This window comes from Galleria mellonella, unplaced genomic scaffold (genome assembly GCF_026898425.1).
Source record: "Galleria mellonella isolate WM207_F2 unplaced genomic scaffold, CSIRO_AGI_GalMel_v1 utg44, whole genome shotgun sequence".
Lineage (NCBI taxonomy): Eukaryota > Metazoa > Arthropoda > Insecta > Lepidoptera > Pyralidae > Galleria > Galleria mellonella.
Window position 1 is genome coordinate 96,039 of NW_026442100.1, and position 26,573 is coordinate 122,611.

General features: G+C 32.0%; 1 protein-coding gene across 1 annotated transcript in view; it reads left to right on the forward strand.

Moving 5' to 3' along the window:
- The window catches only part of LOC113518806 (cadherin-99C), a 169,658-nt gene that overhangs the window by 1,206 nt on the left and 141,879 nt on the right, over positions 1-26,573 (forward strand). The window lies entirely within an intron of this gene.

Genomic DNA, 26,573 nt, shown 5'->3' on the forward strand with positions numbered 1-26,573 from the left:
TATTGCTAGCAAAATACTCTATCAGGTCGACTTCCACGAGTTTTCTATGAAAATCATCGCGGTAAATTTTTCTTAAATTCCTCACGATGGCCTAACTGATCTATTTCCAGCCACACCTATCTTTCACTGGTGCCCCGCCAGCATGTACCGATAGCGCAGGCGGCGTTACCATTCATTTCTCACCCATTATTAAAAAGAAACCCCATCTGTGCTAAATCAATTCCAAGTTTTTAATAAGTACCTCTCTATATCATCTGTAACTGTAAACTTGGTTTTTGTTGATCGTCTCAACTTTTTCGACGTCAATTTCTTGTAGGAAATCCGAGACGAAATTTAATCGTGGTCTAAATACGAAAATGTCGCTTATTTGTGACAAAAACTGGGTATAGAAAGTGATAAATGGATGATAATGAAATGGTAACCACGCCTATGCCATCGATATATGCTGGCGAGGCATTAGTGAGAGATGATAGGTGAGGAAAAAAGCGGGTTAATCTTGATTTAACCTGCTTGATTTGACTTGATAAAATTGATTTAGTGATTCCACAAATATTAACCATGATGGTTTCCAGAGGGAGCCGCGTGGAGGTCGACCTAATATTGATAGCAATGGCGCTGTTTGACCATTATGCGTATCATTATTAAAATATTTAGGACAAAATGAAAACCTAAGAATAAATATTATAATAATATTATAATAAATATACAAAACACTTTTTTATACAACTTCGAATACCAAACAAGCTGACGGTCCCCCTGATTGAAAGTAGTAACCGTCGCCTATAGACATGAACAGTACCATGGATATAACAGAGTTACTGTGTCGCCTATGATACCCTTCATGCGTTGCCAAATATATACAATCTATAGCTTATTATTGCTATAATTTATAATCTATAGTCAATGTTGTGTACGCTTGCTACAAGTATGCATACAAAAACATTGATTTAATTTATGTATAGGTACTGTTAAATAAATAGGCGCTATTTCAAATAAATAAATAAACTTATCAGTAGATTGAATGTTTATATCTCGATGTGATGACTATATCAATGCATAAATAATGATGTCACTCATAAGAAAATGTTTATTAATTCACGTCATAATTAATTATGAATAGAATTAATAAATAAGGCTCATCTATTGTTCATAAATTAACTCCTTATTGTCTCTTGTTAACAATCAATAATATGTAATAACTCTTTATCAAGGTTTTCCTTTGGATCAGTAATGGTCGTATCACGTAATGTGTTAGGAACAGATCTATTGCTTGACCAACTGACTAATGCACCTCTAAAATTTGTTTTATTTCGTCTAGCCTAAACTGTTTTGGTATATATTTACGAAAATATACCCATAAAATAAATAATCACAACAAGAAGGTCTTATGCTATTTTGTATTTTATTGATTTTTTGTTATAAAAATAGATAGATGTGTACAAAATATGCCAAGTATAAATAAACAGATTATAAAATATTATCACACAATTTATTAATTACGTTTACATTACTCAAAAACAGATTATTGTGATCCACAAGTGCTTACTTACTATGTGATTGCCTACATCAATCAATCAATATTAGTTATTATAAAGTCATTTGCTTTTACTTACGCAAGTGCTGCGTATCCACAAACGTGATATATCGATTTTACCTACATAGGTATTACTTAATGATATTTTTAGTTTTAATTAGTGCTGTGCCAGATCTTCATATTTGTTTATGTGGAATACGAGATATATATCGTATATCCCTATACGTTACTTTTTGGCGGAACCAGTCTCTTAAATTATAACATGAATTAGAATAAATGAAATTCTAAATAATTTTAAATTTTTTTAAATTTTTTTAAATGACGTATTTGGGAGGATGTCAAATATTACAAATAATTAAAAAAAAAATAAACATTTAGAGATTCGTATTTTAGGTCAGACTATAATGATCCGTTTTGTATTCGATTCCGCGAATGTAAATTTATAAAGATCCGGCACATCACTAGTTTTAATCCATAAATTGATCTTGATATATTATATCCGCACGATTTCCAAGTTGATTAGTATTAAACAAATGTCAGACGGTGTTGTTTTCGTCTATAAAAAAGTCTGATGTGTATATTTTATTTAAAGTAAAATATATAACCTCAATCTCTAACAACTCGGCTAGACTATGGGACGCTGAATAAAAATGACAGTTCATTGACCGAATATAAAATCGGCAATATCCCCGTTCATTTTTTGCTCAAACAAGTCTGTTTGTTAACGCGACCAGTTTGAAAACGTCCACTTTTAAAACCATCAGACACCGTACCTAATTCTTTTTTGTTGGCTGTTTACTTTGTATTATAGGGAACCATTCTATATAATAATAGTTTATTGCGTAAATAATCCATTCCACTTGACTATTCAAGCGAAAAATTTTAGATATAAGTTTTACTACGTTTTTTACGTTTCGCAGGTTATTGAAAGATTTATATTGCCTACTCACAGTAGGTACTCCACTAAAAAATAAAACAACATAGAAAATATCGTTTAATTTTTTGATGAAGTACAAATCCATTTAAATAACATATAGACGTGACAGTTACAAAATGCCCTACTGTTAAATTTGATAATTTATGACCACTATATTTTTTTTAGTGTCCTCATATAGTTTATACCACTACAAATGACTCATTTAAATTCATCAAGGCTTTTATTTAGGCTACAGATACATGTTACGAAAAGATATAGACATAACAATATGCGAGCAAAAAAAAGACATCAATGTTTATAAAACCAATTAATGGTTTTGGTTTGAAAACTAAACTATTGAACCTATTTTGATAAGATTTCTATGGAAACAATCTGTAGGTAATATCCTTTCGAATAAAAAATAGTTTTCCAAATCGGTTTATAACTGACAGAGTTATGAGGTAACAAAAAAAACAAACTTATGAACCTCCTGTTTTTTAAGTCGATTGAAAAAGACTAAACTCATTCAAGTCATACAAATTTCTATTACATACGAAAGACGTAAATACCATGTATGTAAGTACATAATTACCATGTATGCAGCATACATTATAATTCCGCATTGGGTTCTTTAAGGTTTATAATGAGAGGTTTTGCAGGAAGTGCATGGATTATGACCAAACCAGGGCACTCGTAAACTTGATCTCCATTAATTAAATATTGATTTATAAAAGATCTTATAGCTGAGGTATAAATCTCAAAATTGTTTGACTTGACTGTAATAAAGTACTATTTGTATCCATATTATTCAAAATTGAATGATGTATTCGGACAATTATTAACTGTAAATTGAACGTAGGGAAATAACAAAATTGAATATTGCCTAATATTATAACTGTGAAAGTAAGTTTGATCATTTTAACGTTTAAACCAATAACAATAAAATTTGATATACACGTACTATACAGGATGGTGAAGGACATAGGTTATTATTTATTCTGGTCGATCAACATATCCCGGTCACGCAGACGATGTCTCGGGTAAAAGCTAGTTACCTTTATAGGCATGTGACTTCCAAACGGAGAAGGTAGGTACTCAATTCATTTATACTTTTGTACAAACAATTAGAGAATTGTTGGTGATTTTGAATCGATTGGGATAATTGTTTTTAAAATGAAAATGTTTATTCGTTTATGAAACTACCACTTGTGACGATTGATGTTGCCTTTTTTATGAAATTATTTCAAAGATAAATTTACTTGTGGATGACTAGCCAGCTTTTTCTATTATTCCGCATGAATGAGTCATTAATTGGCACGGATAAATAGTAAGCCTATGTCTTTCTCTATTCCAAATGCTGCTTTTATATAAATTTTCATCACGAACTAGTTTAGCCATTATAGCGTCAACAAGCAACAAAATAAACAAACAACTTTAACATTTGTAACGTTAGTAAGGATTCCACGTTTTAAATTTTAATATTTTAAATATAAAGTGCCTATAAAACATTTCGTCATCACGATTGATGGTGGTGTTTTTGCCGAATAAAATATACTTATTGAATAACAACTATCGTGAGTCATACTACCGTAAGCCGTGCTTACGAATACGGGATTCTATAGAGTATTCTAGTTGGGAAGTTAATGTGTGAATAGATATAAATTTTATATGCATTTTGGATTCAGTTCCCAACAGCTGTATTTCCAAATTAAAACGACATCGTAACCTTCAAGAAAAGAGCATGTTCATTTTTAATAAGTTGTCAGCACACCTTCAATTCCTTGGGTATTGCGGGTGCTCATGGGTGGTGGTAGTCACTTATCATTAGGTGAGCTCCATGCTCCTTTGCCCACTTATGTTATAAAATACTTATTGTTATTATGATAAAACTAGTTGTTCCGTAAATTATTAGAATAAAACTATCTTCTGTTAGGTTGAAGCAAACAATTACATACTTATATTACTAATTTTAAATAAAATCGGTTGTACAGTTTCGGAAATTGGCGGGAACGAACGAGATTTTTAAATATCCAGTCTGAAATTTAATTAATAAAACATATAAGTGTAAAACATATGTGGAAAACATAGTTGAATATTCAATAATAAGTCATATTATAATGATATATAATTATTAATTGTTTACTGTTAACTTACTGCTTTGCACATATGAGTTAGGATAAAAATTATCCTTTATGTTATTCTAAATTTACGTGTAAGCGTATTAGGGTTTAATTACGTCTAAGCGTACACTTCTAGGTGTAATAACTGAACATCCAAACGCCAAATATTTACATTTGTACACACAATATTAGTAGGATTTTAAATTTAATAATTGTTTTATAATAACAAAATAATAAAAACTATAATTGTATTAGAGTGCTAAGTTTATTATCTTGTTAGTGAATACAATTTCTCGGTAGTTTTATTTTAATCGAGTTAACAGCAATTAATCGATTTGTTTTGATTCAGTCATAAGACATAACTCAAATTTTATTACGTGCCTAACTGTTACCACAAAAAAGTTTACAACAAGAGACAATTTCACAGCTTCACAGTAAGAAATAACTGCACAGGTTTTAAGACATTACACATAATTCAAGATTTTTTTACGTCTTCTTCAATTACGCATTCTTTTGTCAAGCTAAAACTTACAAGAATTACTTTGCAGGACACTGAAGTTACTTTGACATTTTAACTGTCTTTTAAAAGTTAATAAAAAGTTAAATTACTGTTTCTTGAGAACATTAGACTTAGTTATGAACCTTACACAGTCGTGTTGAAATGCAAGACGTTTGCAGCATCTAAAATCATGATCTCATCTTGTTTTTTATAGTGAATACCTCTTTTTATATCTTACGCGATATCTTTGTGAATTGCTAACCGATTATGAAGTTTATTTTTTATCTAAAGTTACATTCTACTTGTATTATAATTTTAAGGGTAAAATATTTTTTAATTAATCAGATTTTAAATGGCTGAACTTATTTAAATGAAATTTCGTATACAAACAAATCATATCTGAGATAACACGTAAGATTCAGGTATTACAAGTTTCGCGAATTCGGCTGATATCGCCTGAAGATGACCAATTTATTTTTTATTTACCTTGAAATTGTTGCTTTAGCAATAAAGCCACCTTGTTACACTTATATTTAAATAAAATAAATATACTTACGACTTTAATCTCGACGACGGTAGACATTCTTGTGTTTACAGATTTTGCCCAGATACTGTTTTAAATAGATATCGTATATACGTATACTTGTATTTTGGGTATCAAATTTGGGTCTATAGTATACATAAATATGCGCAAATATCTCAAATTATTACAGTGGGGATTAATCTTGAACATATATTAGGTTAAGAGTAGGCCATGTCCAGCAGCATCATACATCAACAAGTTTCAAATGCTACATCGATTTATTTGACTTGCAAAATAAATTATTCGATTATTACTTTAGACATATTGTTCTGTCAATTTAAGGCCAAGGCGTATCGAATTATTCTTTTCAATAACTGTAATATGTCCTTGCACTATATAGAAAACATTCGACTCAACACAAACACGACTCGTGATAAATAACAATGTAGGTGATTATGAATTCGTTTCTGACACTTATGTATTAGACACGTGTAGTTCGATCCATGGTAATGTTCTTATCGAATCGAGTGTGTCGTCTATTGTCTATTATGAATCTATGGTTATTTATATATAATATGAATCTACCTTCTCATTAAATCGGGAAATATTTTTTTTTTGGTTTCTCTCGGTTACTTTTAAGAGCGTTCATACTGTAAATATGGCAACGTCGCAACTATCTGTTAATTATATAATAAATAAATTTATTAAATGTTTCTGATTGGTTATTTAAATGTGTTAGGGAACTAAAACATTAATCAATAATATTATTAAGCTGTTATCGAAAATTTGGATTTTGATGGCAAAAATGTATTAAAAAACTTCGAAGTAAAACATGAAGTAAGTGCAAAGTTTTAAATGGTAGATTTGTATTATTAATATTAAACAACAATAAAAATTAAAAATGATAATTATAGAATATATCGCATACGACGTATTCTACATAAACGTTTTAGTACGCTAGCAGAGTACATTTTAAATAATCAGTCAGAAATATTGAAAAATGTTAAACTGTTTTTTAAATTGACAGATGATTGCGACGTTGCCACACTTCGAGAGGCAAAAGTTTTTAAGCCAGTTTTAAAAGGTTCTCAATTTTTTTTGTAGTTGTTACGCGATTACATCTATAGTTTGGGATCAATTTTGATTGTTCTTTTTGTAATAGAATTAACTCACGTGTTGTTTCCCTATTGATTTTGTAGCGATTGAAGCTGTGGTTTTATCTTTTCGGAGTAGAAAATCGTTTGCTGCAAAGTAAAAAAATATAGTAGATATACAATTTCGCGTTCTAAATTGCAATAGTTTTAATCTAATGTGTCTGCGAATCATCTCGTAGTTTATCAGTGGGTCTTTGATTGAAATAATTACTTTTTTGCGAAGTTTAATGTAGACGTCATTGAATCGTGCCGACTTTATTTTGGTGTTGTCTTGCAAATTTTTTTCGTCGTCCTTTGTTTCTTTTGAGTTTTGATGAAATATACACAATGAAGGTTTTTTTAGGTAACAAATGATCTGTCAGAATCTATAGGTGTAAGGTCACACACATACTATATAAGATAATTTTATGTCTACATTCACTAGATGGAATAGTTCGAATACTCGAACGTTAAAACTACCAAGGTGAGTTGAAGACATGATTAGCTATATTTGTAGGATTATGTGGCGATATTTTAATATTATATGTTTATATATTAATATTTTTATTTTATATTCGAGGGATGAGCAGCAGCGTCTCTTAAAACACCACCAAAACGTAACTACGGTTGCCAAACTGCCTGCAAGCGTGGCGGCTGTTAGTAAAACTCCCCTTATGGGAAAGGCCTATGTTCAGCAGTGGACAGGTAATGGCTGATATAATAATAGTGCAAATTTTATGGATCGCTGGCTGACTTTAGACACAAATGAATGGGCAAAAGTCCGCCCACTCTAGTAAAAAAAAATATTTTGCAAAATCAACTTTCGTTATACACTGAAATACAAACAACAAACAAATGTTATAAAAGTTTATATCTTACACTGTAAATATTTGAATTTAGTACACGGAATTGCGTTTACATGTAGATTTTTATTTACAATAAGCAAATTTTTGCTTTGCAAAAATATCACATCATTCCATACTCACAAAATTTATATATCTATTCCAAAAAGAATTATGGAAATCGGTTCAGAATTAAAAACGTAATTGCTTAAAAAGAAATAAAATTAAAATCCAGATGCATCCGTAATAGCTTAAAAACACTAGGGAGATATTCAATTTTATCTGATGTTAGATCTTTATACTCTTGTGTTTCAAGTATTTCAACTTTATTAAAAATAATTACACCTCTATTTTTATATTTCGTCGGTTGATATAAATACTCAATTTACTGTATTAAATTATTAAGTACCTTTCCTGCTCTTTGGCAGTTTAAATAAATTATTCAAAGTAACTGTAATTATACCTTTGAAGCGGTCATTGATTGAAACATACGACAGCATAATTTAAAAAAACGATTATTAATAACTGTATAATCGTAAATAATAAGTATTTATAATCTTCGATCTCATACGACGTAGTAACTTAATGATAAATGATCAAGAATGTGCCGAAGATATGTGTAGTTTTACTGTTTAAATTGCCCTATATATTATATTAATTACGCAGAATACTAGTATAATATTTCATTCGATAATATCTGTGGATAGCTTGCACACAAATCTCCATTTGGGTCGGTTACGAGATATAAGATTGGATTGGCGCGTAGCAAAATTTAATAAAAATGTTTTATCCTTTCCTGCATTATGAGATAAAAATATACATTTACAGTAAGAGCAAAGTAGATAGATAAACTACTTCAACTGTAATAACTATAAAAGTCATATTAGGGAATATTCCTTGGCACAATTTTATCACCAAGATAGTCTGAAGTGAATATTTCTTTTGTAATATCATAGTACGCATTACCATGATAGTTTAGATATCTTTACTGCTGTAACCGACACTGGTACAATTACATGGGAGCTCTATTTTTATCTGCTGTCATCGTAATAGGTGTACTAGCGATTCAAAACTAAAAGCATATTCAAATAAAAATACTATTAAATCGCGTAAAAGAATTTAAATTTTCCTGTCAAGGCCTTTGTTCGCGTGACCGGGATAAAAATTCTTAACCTATGTTTTTCTCTATTGTATATATAGTACGATATATAGTAGTGATATATAGTACGTATATGGTACACCAAATTTCATAGGTTAATCTGCTAAGACGCTAAGAGGTAACAAACAAACAATCTCACTTTCACATTAATAATATTAAGTAAAGATATTGGCTTAAATATTTCAAAGAGCTACTAATTTTAGAGAGGTAGATGAACTTTGCCATCACCAAATTTAACTATAAATATACATAATATTTTAGTCTAGTCACCATTATTCAAAAACAGGTTCTGTTCAATTCTATACTATATATAGAGAGATAAAGCAGAACTTGTTCATGTAAATAATTGTACTATAAAACTTAGGCGTCTATTTGTATTGCAAATACAACGAATGAATAATACATTGGTAAATTTTATTTAATTAAATATAAGGTAGTTATTAGCTAACCTTAAAATTCGTCTCGAGTAATCGTTATTGGAATCAAAATTGAATGGAATAGAAATATTCTTTATTTAAATAGACTTGTTTACACGCTCTTTTAAATCGTCCCTTTTTATGATTCTTCCGTTGGGTTTAGAATGTCTTTTGCTGAGATGAACGCGTAAGAAAGTCAACAATGATTTCATATAAATTTGTGTACAAAATCATTTTATATTTATATGGATACAATGCCTATAATAAGAATTGTTATTTTAAATATGTACTATTTATTAAAGTAAAATTTAGTAATAAGTAGTAAAAATGAACAGATATACAAGCATCACCCGTTCGCGAGTATGACGGATATGTCAGCATTCATTACGCTCGACCATGTTTTAGGGAACTCAACAATCCGGCTCACCACGTCGCTTGGAAAGGAAGTTAGTAGAGGTCATGTGTAAATATACCTTTTTGCATCTAAGATGCAGAGTTTAATTTATTTTGACGTGACAGCTCTGAGAACTTCGCTTGTGTACACTCACAAACAGATTTGTTTCTATTAAAAAAAAATAAAGCTCAGGCACATATCATAATTAAGAATAGTTTTTCATTGCATTAAAAGAATCACGTGCGTAATTTTATTTGTATGTCTTTATCACGCGATTTAAAGCATAGGTATTCTTTAAACCAAGATTGTGCCGTAGGCCAGAGTCATACCATCATTATGTATACTGAGACGCGCGATTCTGCGGAGTAGTTTCTGTGTTATAAAAAGCGTCCAGAGTAAAAACTTATTCAACAAACTTATTCTAAAAACCTGTTTCAGAATGTACGTATCACCTTTACCATGGTATTTATGCACCACACGGATTCATGCTAATTGGTTGATTGTGTGTGTGAAGTAGTTAACGATGGCATTCTTAGAGCTATAAAACCGTTTGGCGCCTTGTGCAAAATAGTTTCTGAATTTTTTTTGTATCACGAAGGAAGGTGGCAGGCAAGCATACAGCCTATCTGATAGTAAACGGTTACTTGCAACACAAGTATATCTCTTTTTAAGAACCCCATACTGTAGACTCTAGAAAAAACCTCGACAGAGAGCTAGTTTCACAGTCTAAGCGTTTGCAAGAGAAAATTATTTTGAAACTACACTGTACGTGACCATTTAGGTTTAAGCGTGTGTGGATGAATCCCCTGTCAATGGCGAGTAGTGCGAAGATAAAGAATCCTTTATACAAGCAGTCGAAAACACAAAAAAGTCTTAGTATTAAGGGCTCGATACCGCCTGTGACTTGGGATAGTCGAATATATTCTTAAGACACTAATCACAACAATTATGCACATTATATAGAATAATATGCATGTAAAGTTACAGAAAAAAAGGATTTGAAAATTATGTTAAATTCAAAGAAAATAGACAAAAATATAATGAAATTATTGTTTCGACATTTGTGTAATTATACTTAACAAATATGTGCTCTATATAAGTAATGTAATTAGGACAGGTTATTTGCAATTTTATTACGTGTAATAGAAAAAAGGAGCGAGACTGTACACAAGAAATTGTGCAGCGCAGCGCACGGAGGACGGAGATGACAAATTGGATAATTAGTTTAAAATCACGATGCTAGTACACTTCAGTTTATTACAACATTCTTACTATGACACTATAAAGGTCGTAATTTTCCAATGTTCATAAATCATTAGAGATTGAAGGACATACAAAGATAAAGAATTTATTAGGAATACATAGAAGAATTATACTGTAAGTTTTTTTATGATATGCACTGGAATTAAAAATATTTTTTATAACAATATATTGCTTTATAAATATTTGATACAATATTGACTATAGTTTATTAGTTTTAACACACGACTTCGAACCGCGTGACCGAGATATGTTTACTGATCGGGAGAAAAAGTAGCCTGTAACGTCTCTAGGGTCTCATTTATCTCTATATCAAAATTCATCATAATCGATTCAGCGGTTTAAACGTGCGTCGCGTGCAGCGTTTAAGCGTAATAAACAAACTCACTTTCACATTTATAATATTAGTCAGTGATTAGTTTTTGAATGGCAAGGAAGCTGAGATCGCTCCTAATCAAATCTGCTAATAGTTGCCTATTGTTTTGTAATACACACCTATTATTACTATCAGAGGTTATTTTCTACTCTGCCCTCTTGCATGTCCTGTCCTTTATTTTGAAATGGAAGACAATGTACCAATTGCTGGTACTATAGAAGACAAAACGGTACCTGTGAGTCCTACTGCCACTAGTTACACATTGACAATTGAATCGTTTTCGTGCCAGGAATGTAGGTCCAGTACTGTCAATGTAAATCACACAATAATAGCATGCAACTTGATTTATTTAAATGCATTTGTTTACATATTGGAAACGTGTCTGTCATAGTAACGTGTCTATTTTCCTCATAAATAATTGATGCAGATATGCCTGAATAATGGTACGCTCTGGTAATCCAACGCAACATGACTTCTGATTTCGATTGTACGAGATAAATTCTTGTATTAGAGAATTATTTCAAGCTGGGAGTGGCTTGTCTTTACCGACGAGGTTGATTAATATTCAATACTTTATAATACATGTAATCGTATTATACATCATTAACATATATTATTTACGTACACTTTCTAGTATAAACTTTTCATAATTATGTTGTTTATTTTTATGTTGGTTAATTATGATCATAATACCCATCAGTGATGACTTGATCTTTTACTGATTTACTTCATGTACTTTCGATATATTGGGGCTTTAAGTATCATATTAATCTCACGCGTATATAGATGGACCTAGAAAACACTTAAAAATCTGAAAAGAGGACTATTGTAGCAAGCAGAATTGTAAATTTATCACAGTAGCAACCAGAATTGTAAAGTAGTCACTTCATTTGCTTATAATGGAATCAAGCAACTAATAAATATTTGTATTTCTTTCATTATAGACTGTTAAAATTCATTAGCACAAAGATATACCACAGTTCCTTAGTCTATTTCTGAGTTCTTAGTCTAGTTCCTAATCTCGTATGTATGTATACTTCATTGACAATAAAAATGATTTTAAAAAGATTTTAACCATCTTACTCTAATAAATTTAAACAGTTTTGTACTTTTTTTAGAATAATTAGTGGATAATCACTATGGACAGATAAAAACAGAGGAAAAATATCCAGGTTCACGGGCTTTTATTCCAGACTTCGTTCGCGTAACCTGAATATATTCATTGACGGAGATAAAAAGCAGTCTATGTCCTCCATTCCATATAGTACCCGTATACTAAATTTCATAGTTATTGGTTAAACCATTAGAGACACAACAAATAACTCACCTTCACATTTATAATAGTAGTAAGGATAAAACAAAGGCATTGACTGATAAAACCTATCTTCACGAAACCAAAATGGTCTCGAAATTTAAATAAAGATAGCTGTTAATTCACATGCATTTAATTTTATTGTACTGCAGTGGAAACGTAATATCCGTATTGTGACTAACTTATCGTGACTTCACATATACGAAATCTAGTTGCTTTGATGGCAACTCAAGCCTTTTAGAGACAATAGTAGAGTTCTAGGTTAAATTGTTCTTCCTTCTAGGGCATATACAGATAGTTCTACGTTGTTTGACTATTTGATGAAGTATTTTAATTACTTTTGTCAGTATTACGAGATAGAGAGAAACACACTGGTACGGGTTTCCTTTCTTACGATTCTGTTATTTTGATCGTTGTGCTTGCATATCAAATACATGTATCTGAAAGTCATTGATGAGGAGTTGTATCTAGCATCTTGTATTCTTACCGTCATCATGTGAAGAAATAAAACCTATTCCTTGGATCTATAACGTCCCGCTGTTTATCCTTATTGATAAGTTTTCCCATTAAAAGAGGATTTAGCCTATTATTACCATCTTCGCTAAGGCGGCTTGGTTACCTCTTTCCTTCTCGTGGGTGTCGTAAGAGGTGACTAAAGGAATTTAATGGTCGAAAGATGGGCAGTAGCGTTCCTCTTAAAACATCACCAGAACGGTTGCCAACCCGCCTGCAAAATGTTGCAATTATTGGCAAAACACCCTTTATGGGGGAGGCTTATGTTTAGCATTGGTCAGTCAACGACTGATATGGTATGGTATGATGATTAAATTTCCCTATATTTTCAATTTTTACTTGAAATTATTAGTTTCTATTACATTCTGAATTGCATAATGCTTTATATAATAACGAGGGTCCGTGTTTGTACAGTGTTATATGAATATTACTGAATACAATTAAACTTCTTGTGTATGGATTGAACGTTTGTTACTTGGCAGTTGTTTGTACAGCCTGTAATTGGATTTGGTAATGTTGAATAGCAAACAATGTTGTAGTTTTTTTCTAGAATGGTAACGCCTCACACGCTATCGGTATAGTAGCGTAATAGGTGATGATACGTAAGGATGATGTCAGATCACATGACCCATAGTGATGATTTCATCAAAAATTAATCATGATGGTTGTTAGAAAGGACGGCGTGGTAGTCAACCTGATAGTGATGCTACTTTCTAGTAATGAGGTTTCGTAACCCCATTATATTAATAATGGGGCTGTGAAAAAACAATCCTCTTACGCCTCAGTAAAGTAACTGTAAAAGTGATTTTTTTAATGGGTGTAAATGGAAATGTAACCTCGCTTGTCATTGGAATACCAGGCACCAGTGAGAGATGATAAGTGAGGATGAATGCAGGTCAGTTGGCCCATTAAGACGAAGTCAATAAGAATTAACTACGATGGTTTTCAGGAGGTATGACGTGGTGGTGTACCTGAAAGATTATATTGCTAGTTATGGGGCTGTTACCCCATTACGAACGTTCTCTTTCTCCTTGTTAATGTGTGTTAAATCGAGTAATGATGATTTTATTTCTAATAATTTAAGATAAAAAATTTAATTCAATCAATAAAAATAGGATTATAACATTAATAAAAAAAATCATTAAAATAGCTTCATAATTTTATTGGCAAAGATATCGCGTGATATATTTGTTTACACAGAAACATTAAATCGAATTGAGGACGTCCACCTTTATAAGTCGATTGAAATTGTTTGTTTCACCTATAGTTGAAAAAAGTGATCTATAATTTTTCCGTTAAATAATATTCGAGAGAAATCGCTCTATGGCATACCATTAATATAGGCATAAATTATGAGTATTATACATATATAGTACAAATACAGCCGACTTCATATTCAAATGTCGTGGTCGATATTTAAATTTATACACATTAATCATGGTATTATAAACTGTGCCAATAAAAAATAAACTGTGAATACCACCTGCTACCATATTGACTCCGCTATTATGAGCGGATTATGGTTCAAATATTTCAACAATATATATTTTAAGAATTATTACTAATAGTCAGTAGTTATATTTCTTATATGTTTTAAAGTTGACCGTATTTGTATGTTAAATACACTTTGTTCTATTTTTCTTAAATGACATATATAAATATTACTTCTATGATTATATTTTTAAGTAAATTACAAAACGATAAGATTCTCAGTTTGTCTGTTTTTTTGTTTGTATAGGACGGGATATCTTCGTTAATTCTGAACCAATTTTGGTAATTGTTTCCTATATTAATAGGGTTTCAACAGAGATGTCTCTGTTGAAATTTTATCACAAATGAATTAACTTTATAATTGCTGATTAAAATCTGAAATTACCTTTACTCTTTCTTAATTCTTTATTATTTTTATATTATAGATATTTGTAATAGCCGTGATGTAAGTAGTGCGAATTTGCTTAGTTTAGAAGGAAAACGCAACTCTGAACAAATACAAGTGCAGAACAAAAAGAATATGATCGGGATCGAATCGAGAACAAAACGAGTTCGCCGACAATAGGAATGTGTAGACAAAGCCGAGATAGTTGTCGGCCTCTACTCGAGACTCGATCGAGGACGATAAGTGGCAAGAGGACGCACTTTTACTGCATACATTTATCATTTTATGATTTTATTGGATCGATATTACGACAGTGGGCACTCTAATATAATAGTTCTATTATTAAACATTTTAATCTTGGATTTGGGTTTTAAAATTACATCCGACAAGTTTGCGGCGACGTAGTAATACTGTAAGTTACATTCCTTTGTATTTTCAGGATATTGTAAAAGGCAATAAATAAGTGGAATCAATGTCAATGTATCATCTGTGCAAAAGGAGATTGGTTATTGTTAAATTTTCGCATTTTTATTCATAATCGGGACTTAACGTGACGCATTACAGGCAAATAGAACGTACGAGGTTTGTCCGGAAAGTACGTATAAAAGTTTTTTAAAATTTTTATTTTACAATTATTCAGGTAAATCAATTTTATCCCCTTCAAAGTACTCCCCCTGTGACATAATGCACTTGTGCCAACGCCGTTTCCACTGTGAGAAGGCTCCTTGAAAGTCCTCTGGTTGTAGGTTTCTCAGCTGCCCCGTCGTAGCTTTTTTTATCTCATTTATGTCCCCCAAATGCCGCCCCCGAAGTACCAATTTGGTTTTTGGGAACAAGAAGAAGTCACACGGGGCCAAATCCGGCGAATAGGGGGGTGTTCGGTCACCGTAATGGAATTTTTACTCAAAAACTCACGGACAACAAGAGAGGTGTGGGCAGGGGCATTGTCGTGGTGAAGAATCCAATGCCCCTCTCGCGCCAATTCTGGACGAACTCGTGCCACACGAGCTTTGAGGCGTCTGAGCACATCGACGTAGAATTTTCCATCAACTGTCTGGCCTGGAGGGACGAATTCTTGATGGACAATCCCCCGAACATCGAAAAAAACAATCAACATTGTCTTGACATTTGAGCGGGATTTTCTTGATTTTTTTGTTCGTGGTTCCCCGGATGTCTTATCGAATTAGATCGGCAAAAATTTCACGGCCATTCTTGCCGAGTTTCGAGAGAAACTTGATTACGACGCGCTGCTCTTCAACGGAAGCGGGCTCCATGCCGACGGGGTTTCGTTAAGAGGTAACTTCACAGATGGCGTGACAAGCCAGTTCGCACCGCACGGCGGTCAGACCAGAACTGAAGCATTGTTAGGGACATAAGGAAGGGGTCCTGCGCTTACCTGGCCTCCCCACTCCTCTTTCTCGCATTCCAGAACACTTTTATACGAACTTTCCGGACAGACCTCGTACACAGCTAATTTTTATTGCTGACCTTTCGACGTGGATTGCACCATGTCGTGATCACGGCAAGACTAAAGTAAACAGTGTCTTCTTTTGGCAGCCGTGTAGTCTTTTCGGCCACCCTCATATTATCACCATCAAAATCATTTAAGTATCTTTTACCTCTTTACAATTGGTGACCACAAATTTGTATTATTTAATCATCGCTGTCAATATCTGAACTTTAGCAACATGGCCTTTATTTATTTTATATATATCAATTAAGCTAACTTTTTTTTATACCACTGAGGTGGTAAACAAGCATACGGCCCACCTGATGGTAAGTGGTTACCGTAGCCTATGAACACCTACAATACCAGAGGTATTACGCGCTTTGCCAACCCTAAAGAAACCTTTTTACCCCCCTTTTGAAGAACCCCATGCTGTAGTCCCTTGGGAAAACCTCGGCAGGGAGCTCATTCCACAACCTGAGTGTTCGCGGAAGGAATCATCTCTGAAACCGCGTAGTTCGCGACCATTGAGGCTGTAGGACATGAGGATTAATTCCCTGTCGATGGCGAGCCGTACGATAGTAGAAAGTGGTAACTTTATGGACACTCATTATTATACATGGTTTCTTTCATACATGTACTTATATTACTTGCATACACCCACTCTAACTTGCCTAAAATCCGTTATTAGCTGTATTCATAAGAGACTTAGCATGTAAGTTGTTTTTTAACAGCTGTGGATTTTTGTATAAAATAAAATAAAATCTTAAACCGACTTGGTGCTCATGGTTGAATGTAACAATTTTCACAGTAAAAGTAGTTTATCTTTGGTCTAGCTTAGCTATTAGCTCCATAAGTATTGTATACATTAAAAATACCACACTTTCTTCTCATCCTGTTTGTAGGTTTTAATGAGAATTATTATTGACCGCGATCTATTATAGTTATCAGGAACTACATGAATGTCTTTGGTATTTTATTATCGTGAATGCTTATGCCCTTGTCTGTATCACACCTTGTTGCTGTCAATTCTGTCAAACTTTTGTATTGATATTTTGACGAATGATTAAGCATTAATTTAAGTACCTTACATTATATGTGTTATAATTACATCTATATCCTACTAATATTATAAATACGAGTTTGTAAGGATGGGTGAATGGTTGTTTGTTACTCTTTCACGCAATAATTACTTAACGAATTTGAATGAAATTTGGAACACGGGTAGATAATATCTCATATTAGCATAGCAGGATATTTTATGTACTGATTTACGCGAGCGAAATCACGTGGTACAACCAGTAAAGTATGTACTAACGATCTGCCTGATCACTGGCTATAGGTATACCTATTAGAATACCTATAGAAGCCGACACATGGAATATGCGACAAACATTTAATATTTTTTATTTTATAATATGTTATTTAATATTGTATCAATAAAATACAGACTTACAAGAAAAAAAAAACTAACTTATATTTATATACTAATGTAAATGAAAATCTTTTTCCGTGCTAAACGTCTCATTTGGGTTATTGTGCGTATTTTTTTATATTAATTGAAATAACAAATTTTAAATAAAACTTCAAGATTTCATTTGGTTGACCGTAGGCTACTTTCCATTTTAAGCCACTTTTGCTCAGTATTATTCTAAACCAATCCCCAGTTTTTATATGGATAAAGTTGTCTATACTGCCATATATTCACATTTAGATATCTATGGAAATCTATTGATATTTGGTTAATGGTGCAAAAAAGAAAATAGGCCAATTAAGGTTATTTATAACGTATTTCTACAGGGAAGGATTTATTTATTTTTTGTTATATGAATTATTATATCTTCTATCTCATTTAAAGTTTTTTATTTTTATTTTATTGAACAACGGAAGGTTTTCGAATTGAATTGCAACTTTGTTAACTAGATAATTCACTTTAATTGGACATAAACCTTATAGACAGATTTACTTTTATTCGCTATTAAAATCTTGATTGTGGTTTATCGTGAAATAGATGGCACTATTGAGTTGTTATTCGACCTATTCGCCCGTCTCTTTTTATTGACAGCTTTATGTATATAACTGTCTCGTTTAGACGTGACTTCATTGAACTTGATTGAACAACCTGTCGTTTCCTATATGGGGTTAAAATATGTATTTCTTATAGGATTTCTACGTTTTTGTTGTGCCTTGTGTTGTCTTGTTAAATGAATTTATTATTTGCTTATAGTAATCGATTGTATTAAATTAAAAATAAATGCTGTTCGTTTCTAAGTATCTGCATCAATAAGAACGAGTGGATTTACTAATTGTATGTAATTTAATGTATCTCAATTCGGATATATTTATTTTGTTTCTTACCTCATGACTCCGTCAGTTGTAAACCGATTTGGAAAATTCTTTTTCTTATCCGAAAATATATATTTATAGATTGGTTCCTTAGAAATTTTATCAAAATCAGTTCAATAGTTTAGTTTTAAAATCAAAATAAGTTGTTTTGCCACCATTGAAGTCGGTTTTTTTTTGTTGAATACATCCTTGGAATAAGGGCCATATAACATGCATTAACATTGGATTAGCTAAACACATTAAAAACAGCTTTTATGAATACAGTACGTATAACTTAGAAATAACTCTTAAATTTTAATCAACTATACAATAAGGACATAAACATAGACTCCTTTGGTGTTACAGGCGTAACGGCTTGCCATCAGGTGGGCGATTTATTTGCCCACGCTCGTGGAGTAAAATATTTTCTGATAAAATAACCGTATCCTGCCGTTTTGCCCACTTGAATTAGTATAAAAAGTATCTTTTATGTTAATTTTGGCTATAGTTTGTGTTCCAAATTTAATTTAAATTCACTAGCAGTTTAAGGGTGATTAGTATACATACAAGCAAATGTGTTTGTAGGTTCACATTTGTAATATCAGTAAAATTCAAGATGACATATCGATTGAAAAATAATTATCAAAATCGGTTTAGCATTGATAAATATTGTCGGATTGATAATCTCTTTCTTTTTGATAGTTATTAAATATTATTTTTAGATTAACTTTCTAAAAAGATCGTAATCATAATGTTGAATATTACATTATGCCTTGTCCCAGCTTAAAGCAACAAACAGAGATAAGCCTATAAATGTCGCGATTGCTTGCACCTATTTGCGTGCCAATTTTTGCATTAAACTAGAAGATTGAGCGGGATTTAAGTCTCCTTGACTTCGGCTAAATGTCGATTTGGATTATATGAAGTTTATGTCGATGTCGATACCTATATTTATCCATATAATATATTGAATACTTGCCATGTGGTCCCTGCATAGATTAGGCTACTACCACAAGGGAACAAACGAGGGATGGACAGCTGTTTCTCTCTTAAAACATCACTAAGGCCTAACCCCCTGCTATGCGTGACAAAGCCCCGCAATAGGGCCAATAGGATGTTCAGCAGTGGACAATTACCGGCTGATATGGTATGATATAATATTTTGAAAAGAACACTTGATTTAACGTCGCAGGTGGGCCATAAACTTGTTAGCTAATAAAATTCTCGCTTTACAGTTGATCGATGGAAAGTTGAACGTAATAAAACGATTACTCTGGTATTTCTTACACTACCGTTTATTCGGTTTATCGATCGAAGCGAAGCACATCGAGATGATTGAGTGTTTGAGAAGTTTTAGTAAACCTTTATTTATAATAAATGGTTATATTATTTTGAAAACTTATGTTCATTTTTAGAGATGTCTAGATACATGCGTAACGAGAATTTTATGAACTTACAGTGTGCTAGAAATGGGTCTCTCTGTGAAGCACCTGGAAACAGCTAGACACGGTAACGCAGTGCGTAGGCTAGCTAATCTTCTCACCACTATGGCAACTCAAAACTGTCCTGTCCTGCCCTTTGTGTCCTTTATCTTGCACTAAGGAGGACCTGAACAATTTAGGTTGCCTATTGACTTTAAACAAGAAGAAGACTGTGTCTGCCGTATCTGACAATTGTTTAGACTTCATTCGGGAGTCTTTTTCAGGGGGCGTATGGCGCTTTCACCTTGCACTAGTTTGCAGAGTCTGTAAAGACATCGATGCAGGTAGAAGTGGGGGCGGAGATAGCGGTGGTAAGAGACAATGACGAAAAGCACCGTACGCTCCATGAAGAAGACTTCCGGATGAAGTCGAAACAATTGTCGGAAATGACACAGTTCATAAAATTCCCGTTGTGCATGTACATTGACAATAACTGGTTTTAATATTTTAATAATATTAAAGTATTTACAAGTAAGATTCATTCCGCAGAAAAAAGAAACAGCGACATAAATCGTGAATATCCACAAATAGATGAGTGACGAGATGTTTCCTAAATGCATTAGACTGATAATATTTGAATTTAGAAATCATGTTTTTTGCAAATAGACTTTGCTGAGCGTTGCCAGATTGGGTATTATTTTCGCAACTTGGGGTAAATATTTTTGTGTTCGTGAAATTTTAGAGAAATGAAAATGTTGGAGAAATTTTTGGAGAAAATTCAAGTAGAATTGATGAAATTTGGGTAAGTTCGATTTGGAGAAAATGTTTTTGACATTTGGGTAAAAAAATTGCATTTGGCAACTCTGACTTTCCTTTTTAACATGCAATTTTTTTGCTTCGCTAAGAAGTTATTTGTTACAATGAAAAAACAGTATAAGCAAAATATCAGCTTCAATATTTCTAAAACTTGCAACTTCTAATAACTATATTTCCGTAAATATGTTCGTCGTCCGTTTTCAATATGTTTTACTAGCTTTTATCCGGGATTTCGTCCGCATGACCGAAATATGTTTACAACTGAGATTAAAAGTCTATATCCTTCTCTATTCCATATAGTACGTGTATACCACATTTTATAGGGATTGATTAAGTTATTAAGGCGCTATAAGGTAATAAATAAACAAACAAACTCACACATTTATAATATTAGTAAGAATTTGCCACATATTTCCAAACGCAATAACAAGTAATAAATCATGTATGTACTAATTATTTGGTAAATCTATTGTATAACGAAAATTATAACGGGATTGCTACACGTAAATTTTAACACAAAGCGACTTAACAAACACATGAGACAATACACAAATAAATGAGATTCAAAACACGGTTCCCTCTATTCTGATTATAATACATGGGAACCTTACGGTCGTAATAGTGTTTTTGTGGTTTAATTAATGTGTTTTGTATACATTAAGAAGACATCTCAAGTTGTGGGTCGTGACATCACATTCTTTTAATAGGTATAGTTACGGATAATTTTTATGGCCAGGTAGATAGATTTTGTATAAAAGGTTGTTCTGTTGGATTAGTCGCTTTTTTGTTTGATATATAATTCCTTTTATTACCTGTAAGCCGACATAAGGTCTGCTTAACCGTTTGTGAATGCTCGCCTTCAATTAATTCCATGATCAAATGAAAATTCTCTTTCATGTTATTTGAAAAATTTCACAACTATGTACGCATCAGAAGATTTATGATTGTGGTTGAAACAAGAATTATTTGTCAACTTAAGTCTTTAATATCTGCTAAAAACCTGGCCTCTTAGACAAGTGACAATTAATCCATCGATGGAATCGTTATTGCTAAAGTCCATGAGGTGAAATGAGACATCAGACGTTGCTATCTCACTCCATTTTATGATCTCACTAGTGATGCCGTTTCTATCGATCGATTTGCTTACTACTTGTCTACAGAGCCTAATCTATAAAGGAATTGAATATAGAAAGATAGATTGGTCTTTCAGTCTTTATTAAAGAAGAATTTTCTTCCATTTACGTAAAAACAAGTGTAAGGGTTATAAGTTTTATTATTTGTTATTAGAATTGGAGTTTTCTTCCACGATTAACATTGACATACATAAACGTAATATGTATTCCAATAAAAAAGGTGAGCCCTGACTTGTCTATCTCAAGACTGTGTTAATTTTTATGTGTATTTTTATTACGCTCACTGCTCAGATATGATTTGACGCGACACAAGCTACAGCATTAGACATCAACGACAGCAGAGATATCGGTGTTTTATTTTTTATTTTTAAATACTAGATGCAGGAATGTAATAATCAAAGATTCTATCTTCGATTGTATTATAATAACATGGTGTTTATGAGAAGGGGTTTTTTAAGGATGATAGATGGATAAATAATTTTATTTCTCTCGTATTAAAATTGTTGTATTTTTGGATACCTGAATTATAATATTTTTTCACGTTTTAATGGGCGCGGGTACCACTTGCAGAATATAACATAAAAAAATCTATTCAAATAAACTTATTATCTGCTAAGAAAAAATACTAAGAAACTTTTACTCTTTTCAGTTCATTTATGTACAAGATAATTTAACATTTGTATGGGTACCATGACTAAAATTAAATTCTATTTATATGTAAAATTCAATGTGAAATAAACAAGCAAACAAGAACAAACTAGTCAAGAAAGACCAGTCTCCACAAGCAGCACCTGTTCCCGAGTATGACGAATGACGAGTACGACCAATTTGGATCTTATAGTGAGCGTAACTAGCTTCAAGTTACTTAAATTGAGTTTTTCTTTAAAAGAAAAAATTGCTCTGCTACCAGTCGCTCTAAAATAAGATTTCGAAATGTCAATTGATTATTCAATAAAAAAATTAAACGACTTGTAAATGATTAATAAAACTCATGAAATGAAGTGTTAAAATTGATCAATACGTCAGTGGATCAATCGATGGTCGCAGTTCAGTGGAGTGGAACACTCCGATAGAAGGCAATATAGATATTATCCTCCTCTATAGATATTAGAATACTTTTAGACTTTCCAAAAGAGAATGACAAATATTACTCAGAACACTTTTTTACATAGAGATCAGATTTGAACGAATATTTATAAAATTAATAATTTTAATATATAAATAAATTGATAGAGTTCCACTTTGGCCTTAAGAATAGTTAATTTTCGTAAAACTAAATATTTATTGCATGATAATAAAATCGTAACCCTGCTTGCGCTAACGATATGCGCTTGCAGGGCACTAGTGAGATATAATAGGTGAAAATGAAAAGGCAGGTCAGTTAGCCCATCGTGATGTATACACCTGGAATTCAGCACTTTGCTTTCCAGCGTGAACCAAGTGGAGGTCGATCTGACAGGGCATATTGCTAGCAATGAGACTGGTAGGCTACATTACTAACAATACTTACCCCCATCGCTTAACAATTTGATTATTAAAAAATAAGTTCGTACTCTATTAAAATTTTTATAATCTTCACTAACCCTCCTCAAACAGAGGTACTGAATAAAAAAACAGTTCTTATGTTTTAACTCTCCTTTTTCTATAATCGCATATAACATCTGACCACAAAAAGATCTATCCTGCGGCTTCTTTGAATGCGCTCGCGCACCGTGTCCACCCCTCCCCTTAACCCCCTTTGTCGCCGCACCGCATCCTGCGACAGTCTTTTGTTTGTTAAACGTACTACAAAACCAACACGTATACGGAATAAGGCTCGGTCACGTCTTTTTTACTTTTTAATTGAACAACCAAGGCGTAGGTACCTCAGCTTTATTGCTTTATTGTTCGAATAAATAAAGGTGTTATATTATTGTAGTAGTAAATATTATAGGAAAGTTGTAACTTCCTTATGAGAACAGTGTTTATGATGCTTGAACAAACATGTATATTCCACTCAGAAGCGTTTAAAATATTTATATTTATATACTGTTTATAGATTGTCAAATTTATTTACATATAAATATTTTATTATACCATTCGCAGATTTCCAAACATAATATCAGTTATAACATCTGAAGGATTAATTGTATTAATAGTGTCTTTAGATTCTACGATAGTAGAGAATCGTGTGACTCACCTTTATACATTTGGTGGTTATTTCCATTTTAAATATTTTTATTGTGTTTAGGTCATGAGGTTTTTTGTCTTCATTAATGTGATGCCAGATATTGATCCAGTGGATTATATCTGAAGTTGTTTCAATTGGATAGTATTAGAAAGCACAAAAGCAAGGAACAAACGACCTCTAAAAACATGTGAATTTTAATGAATGATATAAACAATTCTTGTAGCATATTAAACATAGACAATCCTTGTTATAGCAATTCTTGACAAAAACCAGTCAGAGTTAATGGTTTGCCTAATATGTAAATGGTCCTATCCATTTGCAACTCGTCGATTTAAATTAATGTCTCTCACAATTATTGATGGCAATATGTATAATTTAATACAAATCAAGGACATTAAATATATAAAATTATTCTGTCTAATAATATAATTGAATATATTAATATATATTATGGTTTGTCTATATAAAGAAATGATGTGAATGGCACAAAACAGGTGATCGACAGTAAAAAAGTTGAAACATCTGTTGTGCGAGTTAATCAATGCGTGAAAAGTGGAAGTGGAGGGAATTTATGGACGATATGCGTTTGAATAAAAAAGTCCGTAATGGTCATTTCAGCATGTATATTTTTTATAAATAGGGTTGCCATTTTAGGGTTTATTATTTATACATTGTTATTGTGTAAGGATATATATTATCATCTATGAAATCAACAAACAGTCACAAGAACTAAAAATTTTAAACTTCGATTTTTAAGTTTGAATCCGGGAGGATATTTGATATCGAATTTTATATCTTACTAGTCCAAACATAACATATTCGTAAGATTATCGGAAATCCCATAATTTTTTTTTAAAGCTGTTATGAAACGTGTAATATTATCATCATTATTAGTCTGTATAAAGGGTCGTAATTGAAAGTTTACCGTAGTTAATGAATTTAAGTATAAATTTTACCTTTTCTAGTTTGAGAGGAAAGCTAACTTCAACGCTTTAATATTGGTAGCAAAGTAACGCATAAATAACTTTTTTTTCTATTGATCTATTAGATAAATTATTATTGTCAGACTGATACATTATTGTCAAACAGCCAACTTAATATACTAAAAAAAAGAAGTCAATTTGGAAGAAAATTTGAACATTTTATTCTACAATTACCAGATGATATTTTTATGTAAACACATAAATATTATTACCTAAATACGTAGTAATTATGACTTAATCATCTTATTTACAACACATAACTGAATATTTTCGCTAAATACCAAATTAAATGCTTTATACCTTCGAAATGATAATTTGTCTCGTATGTCTATTCGTGGCATTTGCGTATTTAAAATTCTTGTTTTGGCCGCGATTCTTTAATGAATTTAGTGGATGACATCATGCTAGCTTACTTTCACGGACCGCACCCCTTTTGTGGGTATTATAATAGCATAATTGCTTAGATCCCTATCATTACTGCGCGGGCGCGGTGGGATGGCTCCCGGCTATCTTCTCTCGAAATTTTTGGTCAAATAAAAAATGTTGAAGGCGTGGGAATGCCAACGATTCGGTTCCGATGCATTGAATTACCTGTTGGACATCTCTATTGAGCGAACTAACGACTGAGATATAGGCCCGGCTTCGTAAAGTGGTTAGTAGTTTGTAAGATTGTTACAAATATAACATTACTCTTGAGTAACATGTATCTAAGTAAAACGCATAATGTATTTTGTTTGTGATTGATGGATTATAAAGATTACTCGTATTGTAATTTGACTTATATCTTAAAAATGATGTTTTTTATTGGTATTATTATGTACATATACAATGTAGTATATTTTCATATTACGTAATTTTTGTTGGGAATTCATTATTGTTGTTATATATAGATATAAAAGGTTTCTTCAGGTTCGACAATGAGTACGTGACACCTGTAAGCTACAGTAACTATTTACCGTCAAACGGGTTGTAAGCTTTTTTGCCACCTTCGTGGTATAAAAAAAATGGGTTTGTTTTCATCGGATTAAGTTCCTTGTTTTTGTAGGGCGTACATTAGACAGTCTAAATGTATTGTAAACAACTATTTGTCATGCAGGTAAGCAATTAATAATGTTTTATAGTGAGAGAATATCTTTGAACATATTTTATCTCGACGATTTGTAAAAAAAGGCATTTGATTAAACATTGTGTTCTCACAGAATTAATGATTTATTAAAAAAAGGGTTATAAGAGGACTTCGCGTGATACACGATCTGACACTGCGACGCTATACGTAGTTTGATTTTCCTTTATCCCACGCTATTGTAATTATTCGGAATAATAAGTAGGACAGAAAATATATGAAAATGCATTGTTTTTTTAATAGGTGTGTGTACAAAAAAATTGACTGTAAAATTATTTGTGT